At 43.0% G+C, this 11,680-nt stretch overlaps 1 long non-coding RNA gene across 1 annotated transcript; it reads left to right on the top strand.

Moving 5' to 3' along the window:
* Positions 1 to 1,207: 1,207 nt before the first annotated feature.
* On the top strand, positions 1,208 to 1,691 carry LOC122176967. The gene is made up of 2 exons (XR_006177894.1): positions 1,208 to 1,323; positions 1,411 to 1,691. It is a non-coding gene; the product is annotated as an uncharacterized LOC122176967 (long non-coding RNA).
* Positions 1,692 to 11,680: the final 9,989 nt, after the last annotated feature.

Below are 11,680 nucleotides of genomic sequence, written 5' to 3'. Positions count from 1 at the left end.
ATTCACATTTCCTGAGTGGGTCAGGACAATGTCTTGACATGGTGCTGCTGGTAACGATATGAAGAACAACAGGAAGAGTTTCTACGGGTGTGTTAGCAGTGATAGGGAAACCAAGATGTGGATCCACTGCTGAACAAGGCAGGTGAGCTGGATGAACAACATGGAAAATTCAGAGGTTCTCAGCATTTTGTTTGCCTCAGTATTTACTGTTATAGTCTGTTCCTGGCTATCTGTGTCAGGAGGCAGAGCTTGGAAGATAAAGATACTACCTGCAGGTGGTCATGCTGGGGTGTCTTACATAAAATGGACATATACAGATCCATGGGACCGAATGGGAGGCAGTTCAGATTGACATAAGGAAGAGAATTCTTTGTAGTGAGGGTTCTCAAGCAGTGGAGCAAGTTGCCTAGAAAATGTGTTCAATTTCTACCCTTAGATGAACTCAAAACTCAGCTAAATCGGGCCTTGAGAAACCTGCTTATTCGTTGAGCAGGAGATTGCATGAGAGCCTAGCAGAAGTCATTTCCAACCTATTTTTTTTTCTGTGATTCTTAGTAGATGTCTGAATATAATCTGAAAAGTCCCCTGGAAATAAGATGCATATGCCTTAAAATGTGCAACACTGAATGTAGCATGGCCTAAATGCCAGCCAGCCTTTGAATGGGCCCATAGGCCATGGAAGTATAGAGTAGAAGGTAATAGTGGTGGCACAGGGAATGCAGCTAATGGGAAGGTCTCTGACCATGGGCCAGGAGGATTAGTAGCACTTAAACAGTGCTCTCTGCTGCTCCATTCTAATCTGTCACCCTGTAGGTGTGCTATATGTATTGCAATAGGTGGTCCAGATCCTCCCAGTGCTCAAGATACTGGTGTCACACTCTTCGAAGTCCTCACGAGCCCCTAACAGCTCTCTGTCCAAGAGCCCTGGGTAGCCTGAGCTCTGACTTAGTGCTGACGTCCGTTTGAGCAACTGTGGCAGCTGGGAGCCGATGTGTTCTTGTGTTACCCAGCTGGCAGCACTTACAATAGCAGCACAGAGTGCAGGGAAGGTCTTGCCAGGGGGTTAGTCACCAGCAGACATGCCGTCTATAAGCTCCCTGGGCAAACACTCTGTTGCTGGGGTGGGCTGGCACACACACTGCTGCATCTTCACAGCTCTTGCTACCAGACCTGGGAGCTCTGGGCACACCTCCAGTGCACTCTGAAACCCTACGAAGGCCTCAGTTTCTTGCAATGCTTTTGCTTTGTCCCCGAGCAGCTCCTGCTTCAGGTGGTGTTACACAGCTGCTGGTTCAGCAAGTTCACTCCCGCAGGAAAGCTACTGTAAGTAGTTCAGGTTTAATTTAGAGTAATTTAGGTTTAATCAGTGTTTTGGACCTTTTGTCATTCTTTATTTTGACGCTATTTCAGAAGGGCTGCCTTTTGGGCCACTGAATCCTCTGCAGACTACTGGTTGGAAGCAGTTTTTCCTGGCCTGCATCTCTACAAGTGAGACACGCCAACCATTGGTGCCTGGCCAGGAGGAGCCACAATGTCCTGGAGCCTCTCTCTGTGGATGGTGAAATCTTGGGGAGTAAAGTCCTAAAAGAACAAAGCTTAACTCTGCAGTAAGAACTATGCTTTAAACAGGGTGAGTTGTTTGTGCTTATTAGTAATTAAATTGACATTTTCTGTCATTTCTTTCAACAGTCCTTGATGTTGCATCTGAATTATTGGCTGAAGGAAGTCCCAACTTCAATCTTTCAGCAGCAGTTGTGTGACCATGGAAATCTGAGAAAACTTGCTGAGAGCATATCTGTGTTAAAGTAATAGGCTTTGGTGCAATTCTGAGAGTTGATTTCCCAACAGGGTTTGATTCCTGTGTTAATTTGTGCTTGCTGTGACTGGGACTGTATTTGGTTGGACTGGATGATCTTAGTGGTCTTCTTCAACCTTAATGATTCTGTGACTCTTTTTTCAATTGTAGTCCTTCTCTCCATGGTCAGAACTGCTGCGACTGAAGTACCACTCCAGAGGAGATGGTTTTTTTTAGGGATAGGACAACTGATACACAGCACCATGCAGAAGTTTGCTAGCAAAGCAGGGAAGCTGGGTAAAACATCCAGGAACTCAGTGTAAATATCAAGAATCTCATATTGCTTAAATTATCTTAAATATTACCTCTTATCACAGGATAAGAATTGTCTCGTGATATAGATATATATATATTTAGCAAAGATCACTGACATATTCCTTTCGAAGTAAACAACATTGTACTCAGGAGAGTAAGAGGTACTGCATGAGAACAAACAGCCAGATTTGCTCTGAATTTTAGATTTCTACATGATATTCTAATTTAAAACAGAACAAGCAAAGAAAACAACAAAGCAGGGAAATAGTAACTTTGTAGTGTATAAGAACATCCAAGTATTAAGGGCATTCACAAACTCCATTATTAATACAAAAACATTGCTTTATCTTTGAAATGAATTCTAGATGGGAGCCTGCATCAGTTTCACTGAAGACCAGAAACATGTGAGTATTACGTTTTGATAGAATATTCTTCTGTGATCACACATTCTGGTCCAAGGTATCATCCAAGCCAACCCTGTCCCTGATGAATTAATATCAATGGAGTCACATGGTGGGATTGTGACTCTTTAGTACCCATTAGTCCAGGATTAAATTGGCATTTAACTGGCCTAGTCTGCAGAACAAACTCCTGGCTCTTGGTGCACTTGCTGCAACAAAACGTGGGTGTTTTGGACCTGTCTCATCCTTCTGTCCCCTCACTTCCCAGGCACCATGGACTTCACTGAGGTACATTCAGGCAAAATACCTGACTTGCTTCAGCCTGTATCTTTCTGCTATGCTCCTGCTACTCAGTCAGATCACCCTTTTGTAGGTTTTAGTTCATTTGCACCAACCATAACATCATAGAGTCATTAAGATTGGAAAAGACTTCTAAAATCATCTTCTCCGACTATCAACCCATCCCATCATGTCCACTTACCACATTCCTCAGTGCCACATCTCCATGGTTTTTCAACACCTCCAGGGACGGGGTCTCCCCCTCCTCCCTAGTTCTGATGCTTTGCCACTCTTTCTGAGAAGAAGTTTTTCCAAATATCCAACCTGAACTTCCTCTGAATCTCCTCTGGAGCACAGCACCCAGCTGAAACTCCCAAGGGTGAGATCTGCTGAGCCTCTGTGGCTGCAGGGAATGGAGAAGAGGAACCGATACAGGTGCTGGTATCCTGTTACCCACAGTGTACTTACTGTCAGGTCCCACCTGGTCAGCCTCACAGGGACAGAAAGGAGCTCCATGGCTTTGAAGTTGTTCGTGTTTTTTGCCATTCAGGGGAAGGCAAGGCTGTGACAACAGGTACACAGCAGCAGAAGGTAGTCTCAGTGCACAGCGTGGAGTTATTTTGGTCTTTCAAAATCCAGCAAATTTATCCTTGAGCGTCTTTTACCAGCGCTGTGCCTATTTATACTCACACAACCATAGTACCCTCTGTAATGGCCATAATTCTTAATGCAATGGCATTTGTAGCAGTGAGCAGAAAGCAGAAGCTGCTCCCCCTCAGTGGCCGGCTGTCCAGCGATGCTGGCAGCGTGTCAGAGCAGCCAAGAACTCTTGGAAAAGAAAAGGAAAGAGGGAAGCAGAACTGATAGGCCAAGAGGCAAAGGCATTCCAATAAAGGCTTAGTGGTTTTGCCAAGACAATTAAAATTGTTTACAAGGAATCAAGTTGGTTTAGAGGAAACCTGGAGATTTGTGAATGTCAGGAGCTCCTCATCCTTACAAGGTAAAGGTTAGTGCTGTGCTTTATATTGTTACTTCCTGAGGTAGCCCAATGCTTAGCAATTCCTCAGCTTACCCAATTTGTGCTCCAGTGGTGGTGTTCTAGTTTGGCAAAAGGGAAAGTAACTGCACCCAGCTGCCATTTTATTTTCTTCAAGAAAGAGGTGATACGGGGGGATAGCAGATTGAACATTAGTTCATTTGTTAATATTTACATCAAAGGAATGAGCTGTCCTAAGAAAAATATAAGCTTTTTTTTCTTTTTTTTTTTTTTTTTCTCCAGGGCATGTAAAAAAATGCAAAATGCAAAATCCTATTTGATAACATTATGCAATAACCAAGGCACACATAGCATCTGAACCTGCATGCTCTGTTGGTAAGTGTCTGTCTGTTCAGAGGGACACAAGTTTCCTGGCACTGACACGAGCAATAGCTCAGAGCTTTTTGAGGATTAAGCCTTGGTTCCCTGTGCTGGCATTCTCTGTAAAGGTCAGTTAGCCTTTCCTGTGTCCCCTGTCAAACTCACTGACACTGAGCCCCTTTCCTTTACTAAAAATGATTCAAGCCTTGGGATATGCTCTTGACTAATGAGCTATTTTGGTTTCTGAGCCAGCTGTTTCATGGGCGCAAATCGATGTAGTGCTGATTTGAGGTGAGAAAAAACAACTTCGGCTTTGGTGATGTCCTTAGTGGTTTTGCCAGTGTATCTTTTTGCAAACCCTTACAGCACAAACAGAGCTTATATCCCTGTCCCCCCCTGCTCACCACCACCCCATCTGCCTGGCTGAAGCCCTTCCTTCAGTTCCCAAGCTTACTGGGGGGATTGAGTGCACTGTAAGGAAGATTGCCAATGACACCAAGCTGCATGATGCTGCAGGGAAGGGAAAGGGCTGCCATCCAGAGGGGCTTTGACAGGCTTGTGAGTGTGACCATGTGAACCTCATCAAGTTCAGCAAGGCCAAGTGCAAGGTCCTGCACCTCGGCACAGCAATCCCAAGGGTAAATACAGGATGGGTGGAGAATGGATTGAGAGCAGTCCTGACGAGAAGGTCTTGGAGGTATTGGTGATGAGAAGCTCAACATGAGCTGGCAGTGTGTGCTTGCAGCCCAGAAAGCCAGCAGTGTTCTGGGCTGCATGAAAAGTAATGTGACCAGCAGAGTGAGGGCAGTGACAGGGTTCTGCCCTTGACAGACTTCACCTGCAGTACTGTGCTCAGCTCTGGGGCCTCTGTGGACCTATTGGAGCAAGTCAGAGGACTGGAGCACCTCTACTGGGAAGACAGGCTGAGAGAACTGGGGCTGTTCAGACTGGAGAAGAGATGGCTCCGGGGGGACTTCATTGTGACCTTCCAGTACCTAACGGGGGTCTGCAGGAAAAGCTGGAGAGGGATTCTGTTAGCAAGTGTAGTGATAAGATAAAATGTTAAGGCTTTAAACTAAAGGGGAGTAGACTTAGATTAGATATAGGGAATATCTTCAGTGTGAGGGTGGTGGAGCACTGAAACAGGATGTCCAGAGAAGCTGTGGATGCCCCATCCCTGGAGATGGCCAAGAACAAGCTGGGAGGGGTTTGGGCAGCCTGATCTGGTGGGAGGTGTCCCTGTCCATGGCAGACAGGTTGAAACTGGGTGACCTGTAAAGTCCCTTCCAACCCTATCTATGATTCTGTGATATGATTCTATGAAACCCATGTTTTGCTTGCTTCTTGTACCAGGTCACATTCATCTTTGAATGGGTTCTCCTACCATATCCTTTCCTTCCTTCATGGTCAAAGAAATCTGTCTCTTGGTCTATGTCTCTGTGTAACAATCCACGAGGGCCAACCAAAGTATGAGGGACATTGAATATTCCTATCTCCCTTTCATAGCCAGAGAACTTGGGCAATATATGTCAGGTAGCCCGAGGCCATAAGGAAAGTCTGTGTCCAAACCTGCAATTACAAGCCGTTTTCTGACTTCCATACCCTTGTCTTAGGCATTAGAGCACCCAATACGGCTCTCTCCTTGTATATACTAATGACTTTTCTTTTATATATAATGATTTCTGACATGAACTTGTTATCATTGTATTCAGATGTTGTCTGACAAAACCATCCATTCTCTTTACTAAAGTGATGGAAGCAAGATGGAGGTTTGGCTTCTTCAGCTAATTAACCAGCAAAGTTCTTTTCATTGCTGAGTCGTCCTTAATTATTGCAATCAACACTGAGACAAGCACATTCACATAACGTTTATCTACCGAATCTGAACTGTGGATATAGAATCCAGACTTCTTACATCAGTTCAAACATACCAGACATTCTCCAGTTTTGGGAAAAAAAGCTATCATGGACAGCTTATGGGGCAACAATTTTATAGGTATGACTTATACTTGAGTTTTAGTGTAGGAATATCTGAAGCACATATCAGTGAGTCATTATTTGTTGAAGTATTGAATCTTAAAGCAAGGAAATCATTTCGCTGATTGAGTTTGTGTGCTTTCTAGCGTGTGTCATGGAAAACGTTGGTTATCATGCCAGACTTTGCCTCTGAGGAAGGTCATATTCTTTTACCACCTCTTGATTAGCAAAATACTTGAAACTCCCTTCCCTATTTTTAATTAGTAAGCATGATTGAAACCTCTGTGGCTATTTCTAATAGTTGCTGGAATGCTGAGGTAGTAGATATTTACTTGTTCTGGCCTGCTGGGCTGGAAGAACCCAGAAGAAGCAATTTGTTTACATTAAGTTTCCTATTCTGATGAAATTTGCCCAAGACTCCACAGTTAGAGGATGCTACATCTGCTAACATGGTGAGAAGTGCTGTAATGGTCTCCCAGGCCTTCAGAACTGGCTAGTTTTTGTCATTTGGATCTCTCAGGAACCTTTTCTAGAACAGAGATAACACAAAACCTAAAAGAAGTATCAGCTAGGTGGAATTAGGGGCTAGTGAAGAACCAGAACAGCAGGATTGTGGATGGTGGAAGCTTTGATGGACCGTGGTCCTGTGGCAAACGTCAGGCTGAAACTTATAAACCAGCTACTCCGTGGAATTGTATGGAGTTCTGTGGTACCTCCCGAGCCTGGCTTTCTTTCTGAGACCTCACAGGGCAGAGGCAGTCATCCCATGGGTCATGGTCATGGTCATGGCTCAGGAGAGCAGTCAGGAAGAAGGGCCTCTCATCTGTGTTGTGATTCCCATCTCAAACTCTTTGGGAGGATATTGCTCATTCATTTATTTATTTTTGCTGTTCTCCTAAGTTAATTGTGGGATTTACTCTTTGGAAAAGAAACAAACAGACAAACAAAAACAAGACACCACAACAACCTTTCAGTTTTATTACTCAGAAAAAAAATTTGTAGCAGGATGCATGTACTTATTCAATTAGAATGTTTATTACTTGCTCATTTATTCCTTAAACTATGAGAGGAATTCTTTTTCTTTCTGATCTTTTCCAACCCGGCTCTGTCTGGGAAAGCTGATAATATCTCACTCTAAAACTGCTATTTCTCATTCTCTTTTGGGCAGGCATGGTGTTGCAAATGAAAGGTGACCATAGGAGGACTGACTAAAATGTCGTTGCTCTGTGGGCTGATGATTATTAGTCACAGTATATATTGGGAAAGGCTCTTCATAATTTTATATGCCACAAAAATAGTTTGTTTTTGTCCTGTGCCTGATGAATTGCTGTTTCAGCTGGATGTTTGTTGCAGCTTGTTTGATTACAAAATCTTTGGTCATCCGGATAGTATTTCTGTAGCACGGGTGAAAAGTCATGGAAGTAGATCTAAAGCTTTATTAGGAAGAAAGTTCTGCTGTTGCTGTTGAGCATGGCATAGACTATGAAGGGGAAGACAGGATATGGTAGAAATGCCAGAGCTGTAATTTAATTCTATTTTGGACATCCTTTCTATTCACACTATGTATGAAACTCCTTTCAGTAGGGGTTCTACACATCATGGGTGAAAAACGTATGGAATTTTCCTTTCCAAAGGAAATCATATACTAATTAAAGTGAACATTTTCTGAAATGCTTTGTGCACATGGGTGTGGGATTGAACATGCAAAAGGCACACTGAAATGCTTCTCATGCTGTTATTAATAAGCAAGCTTTACTAACAACATGCATTATTGGTAACATTGTTGTCTGCTTGTTTAAAAAATAATGGTTTTGTGTAATTCTCAGCAATATGGGACAAATATAATTCATGTAAAGAACAGTGGCTCAAAAAGGGACTGAAGACCTCATTGTTCAGTGGGATACATCATCTGCTGACTGGTCTGTTCAATTTGGGCTCCAGACTGTAAACTCCAAGGTCAGGTTTTTTATAATCTCGGTGTGAGCTGACTGATAGAAGCACACATGATGGAAGGGCAAGCCAAAGGCTCCAGATCTTGCTGGCATTGTTCTACCAGATTCTCAATTTTAATTTACCGAAAAGAAACTCCAGACTTTTTCTGGATGAGATCGGAAAGAAGAGCTCAAAACTGTCAACAGCTGGTAGTCTGAATGGGTAGCACCTGGAAACAGAGACACGAACCAGTGATTCCTTCCACAGTGGTGCTGGTTCCCAGGCTTGTCCCCTACTCAGACTGACAGCTGCCAGTGCTCATCAAACAGAATGTGCTATAAGATCCAGAAGAGGTAAATGACCCCAGTCCTTTGAGTAGAGCAGAGATTGGCACAGCCACTGTTATGGTGTTCCCCATTGGCACTATTGCCATGGGCAATTTTCTGAAGAAGTGGCAAGATTTCCTGCTTAGGGAAGGATCTGCTTTTGATTCTGGAGGTGCAAGAGAGATTTCCTACCTTTGGGGGAGAGTGAGGATGAAAAGATCTGGCTTGTAAATGCAACAGAATTTTTCTGTCAGCCTATTTTTTTTAAATCAAATGACAATTGATGCACTGAGACAAAAAATGATGATAAATGCTTCACTTTGAAAACTGTGGCAGGTTTTTTTTGTGTTTCTTTGTGTGTTTTTTTTTTGTTTTTTGGTAAATATCCCCTTTTGATAACTTCACATAAATAAATAAATAAATAAATCATTTAATTAATTAATTTATTTATTTTGGGGCTGACTCAAACGATCGGTATGAAATAATCTGATTTAGTTCCAAACATTTTTTGTGCTGCCCTTTGAAAAAAAGAAAAAAAAAGTGAGGTCATCTCATTTATTCAGCTAATTCAAACCAGGAAATCTGCCAAATTCTTGAAAATTCTCCAGAGACAGGAAAGGATTATGCAGTGGCTTCTTTAAAGACGAGTGTTGTTTTTCTTTAGCCCGCTCATGGCTTCAGACAGTGGGCAGCGACCCCGCAGTACTGACGGAGGGTTTCTTTGGTACTGGGTTATTCTGGCATATCTGAGGTAATGGGAATTGCTTAGAAAAGCAGGCAGTGACATGCAGCTCACTGAAAGGAGGATTCTTGGTTGTTTTTTGTGACAAACAGGAGAGAAATGCCCACGGGCCACCGAGCATTTATTCCAGCTGCTTGCTACCTCATGCCTTTTCCTGGTGCCACCAGGCTGTTGGGAAGTGGAGGCTGTGTTCTGTGCCCTGAGTTCAGCCTGCCAACAGCAGAGGCTGTGTGTGACTGTAGCAATGCTCTCACAGAATTACAGAATGGCCTGGGTTGGAAGGGACCTCGAAGACCATGAGTCACCAACCCCCTGCCACAAGCTCCCCATATAATACTGGACCAGGCTGCCCAGGGCCCCATCCAACCTGGCCTCTCTCTCTGCAAGTTTCCTGTGTAGGGGGTCCCTGATGGCCAAAGGAGTTGTGACGTTACCACACATAAACATGCACTGGACTCTCTGTTGAAACACAGATGTTTTGTGGTCTTAAATATCAACTGACTGGCATATTCTTTTTCGTTGCCAGCACTGCCATTTAGATTGCAGCAGACCTCTACCTATGAAATACCAATAGAGTTTGGACTACTAATATCATCCGGTGTCAGCAGGAATTTTAACATCAGCTCTACCGTAGCTAGCTGACCCCTGTTTAACAGGCTGCTTTTTCTTATAATCCTATTTATGACTTCTAGCTATCATTTATTAAGGATCATCACTGTCTCAGGCACTTAACAGGCATAGTTTTTAAACTGCATTTTTAACAGCATTGAATTTATCTTAGTGCTAAGCAGACAGCCGCTTCTGTGTCACTACTTTTCTTCTATTCTTCATAACTAAAGGAAATTCATCTTTATTTTTTGATGTGCTTCTACAGTTTCTCACTCTCTAGTTCTGGTCTTGTGATCCATTTAGTGTAATGTCCCAGTTTCTTTCCCTTTCATAGGGATAACATTGAGTGAAAGCCTTGCTTTCAGTCTCTGTAGAAAATGTATTTGCACCAGAATATGCACCCATGGTGCACATACACAAAAAAATGGCAATTATAGGCAGGCATTTCAGTTCAATTTCTAGATACAGAGGAAGCTCCTTACACAGGCAACGTTCTCTGATGGTGAGTGATGACTTCATGAACATTTGAACACAAGTTGCAGAATGCAAGAGCTGCCATCAAGTGGAGTTGTACTTTTTGCAGGAACAATATCCTATCCAATATCTTGCAACCCAAGATGATGGCAGCCTCCAGTTATGCAGTGCAGAGTATGATCAATTCTTTCCTTAAAAGGGTTTCCTCTTAAATGACTGCCCCAAACTGATTTTTATTTTATCACTGTATGTCTGAAAAATTCTAATTGAGCAGTATCCCCACAGAGGTATTTTTCAGGCTGTTGCTGGTTGGCACTGTCCTTGTCTGGAGAAAGACTCGCTCTTGTGAAATTCTCCTGATTCAGAGAAGCTATGAAAGAGAAGTATAGAATCCTGACCAGCATGAGGAAGGTGAGAAGGGGGCAATTAATTATTCACCACTCATTAGAGCATAACAACTAAGCATGATCAGATGAAATGTTTGGGCTGTTTTAAACTTTTTTTTCTCTTGCTACCCAACTGAGATGTGATAACCCCTAAACCACCGGATGCTGTGGATGTTGAAAGCACGCACGTTTAAAAAAAATTGATTCAACAAACAGATAAAATGTCTCCTAGTGCTTATTAACCTTCAGCTGATGAAGTTCTGAAGTTGCAGATCACTACAAACTATGAGGACATAACTTTTTACCTTGCTTTGTTTGCATCCTTCCCAAAAGCACTCGCTTATCAGCTGTCCCTCTTCAAGTACTATGTGTGTATGTGTGTGTTTGTGCAGAGAACAGCTAGACAGAGCTGTTGCACACAGCTTCCATCAATTTGCTGAGGAGACACTTCTCAAGCAGGCGGTTGCTTCTGGACCTCAGTACCTTTGGACTTTCCCTCTGCTAATTTTTCAGTGCATTTTCTAAGCTGTAATATTTGAGGTTCTCCTCGCCTACTAAGATCTGTATAAGGCAGAGACCCTGGGAAGGGAACTGTGGCAGCCATGTGGTTTCTCTGCCATTTACCTAGGAATCAAGGCTCAGCTGCAAAGTGCTACCTCTGACAGCAGAGATGTGATTGCACAGAGATAAGTGCAATTGCTCACTAAACCGCTCTGCCACGTGATTTAACAGATGCCCCAAACTTCCCTTCTTGAAATGATTTTCCCAAAGTTTCTTTTTGTGTTGTTTTTGTTTTTTTTTTTTTAACATTTTTTAATGTACCGTTAATTGATGAATATCAAGAAAACAATGTCGGGAAATAATTAGAGGAGGCGTGGACAAAAACAACAACAAAAAAGGAAACCAGATGGAAAGTCAGTCTTGCATGTGCGAAGCTTACAGCTCCTCTGCCATTTCATTTTCCTCGGGTGCCCTCTCGTGTCCATCGCTAGTACAGCCAAAAACATCCGGACTGGCACGAGCAGAAGAAGCCTCCAACTGCTATCACTATCACCGTATAAGGCTAATCCATTTCGAAATCGTTTGT

This window comes from Lagopus leucura, unplaced genomic scaffold, assembly GCF_019238085.1.
Source record: "Lagopus leucura isolate 7727_CA_CO unplaced genomic scaffold, USGS_WTPT01 Super-Scaffold_1, whole genome shotgun sequence".
Taxonomy (NCBI): domain Eukaryota; kingdom Metazoa; phylum Chordata; class Aves; order Galliformes; family Phasianidae; genus Lagopus; species Lagopus leucura.
Note: the sequence above shows the minus strand (reverse complement) of the source record. Positions and strands in the feature narration are given on the sequence as shown.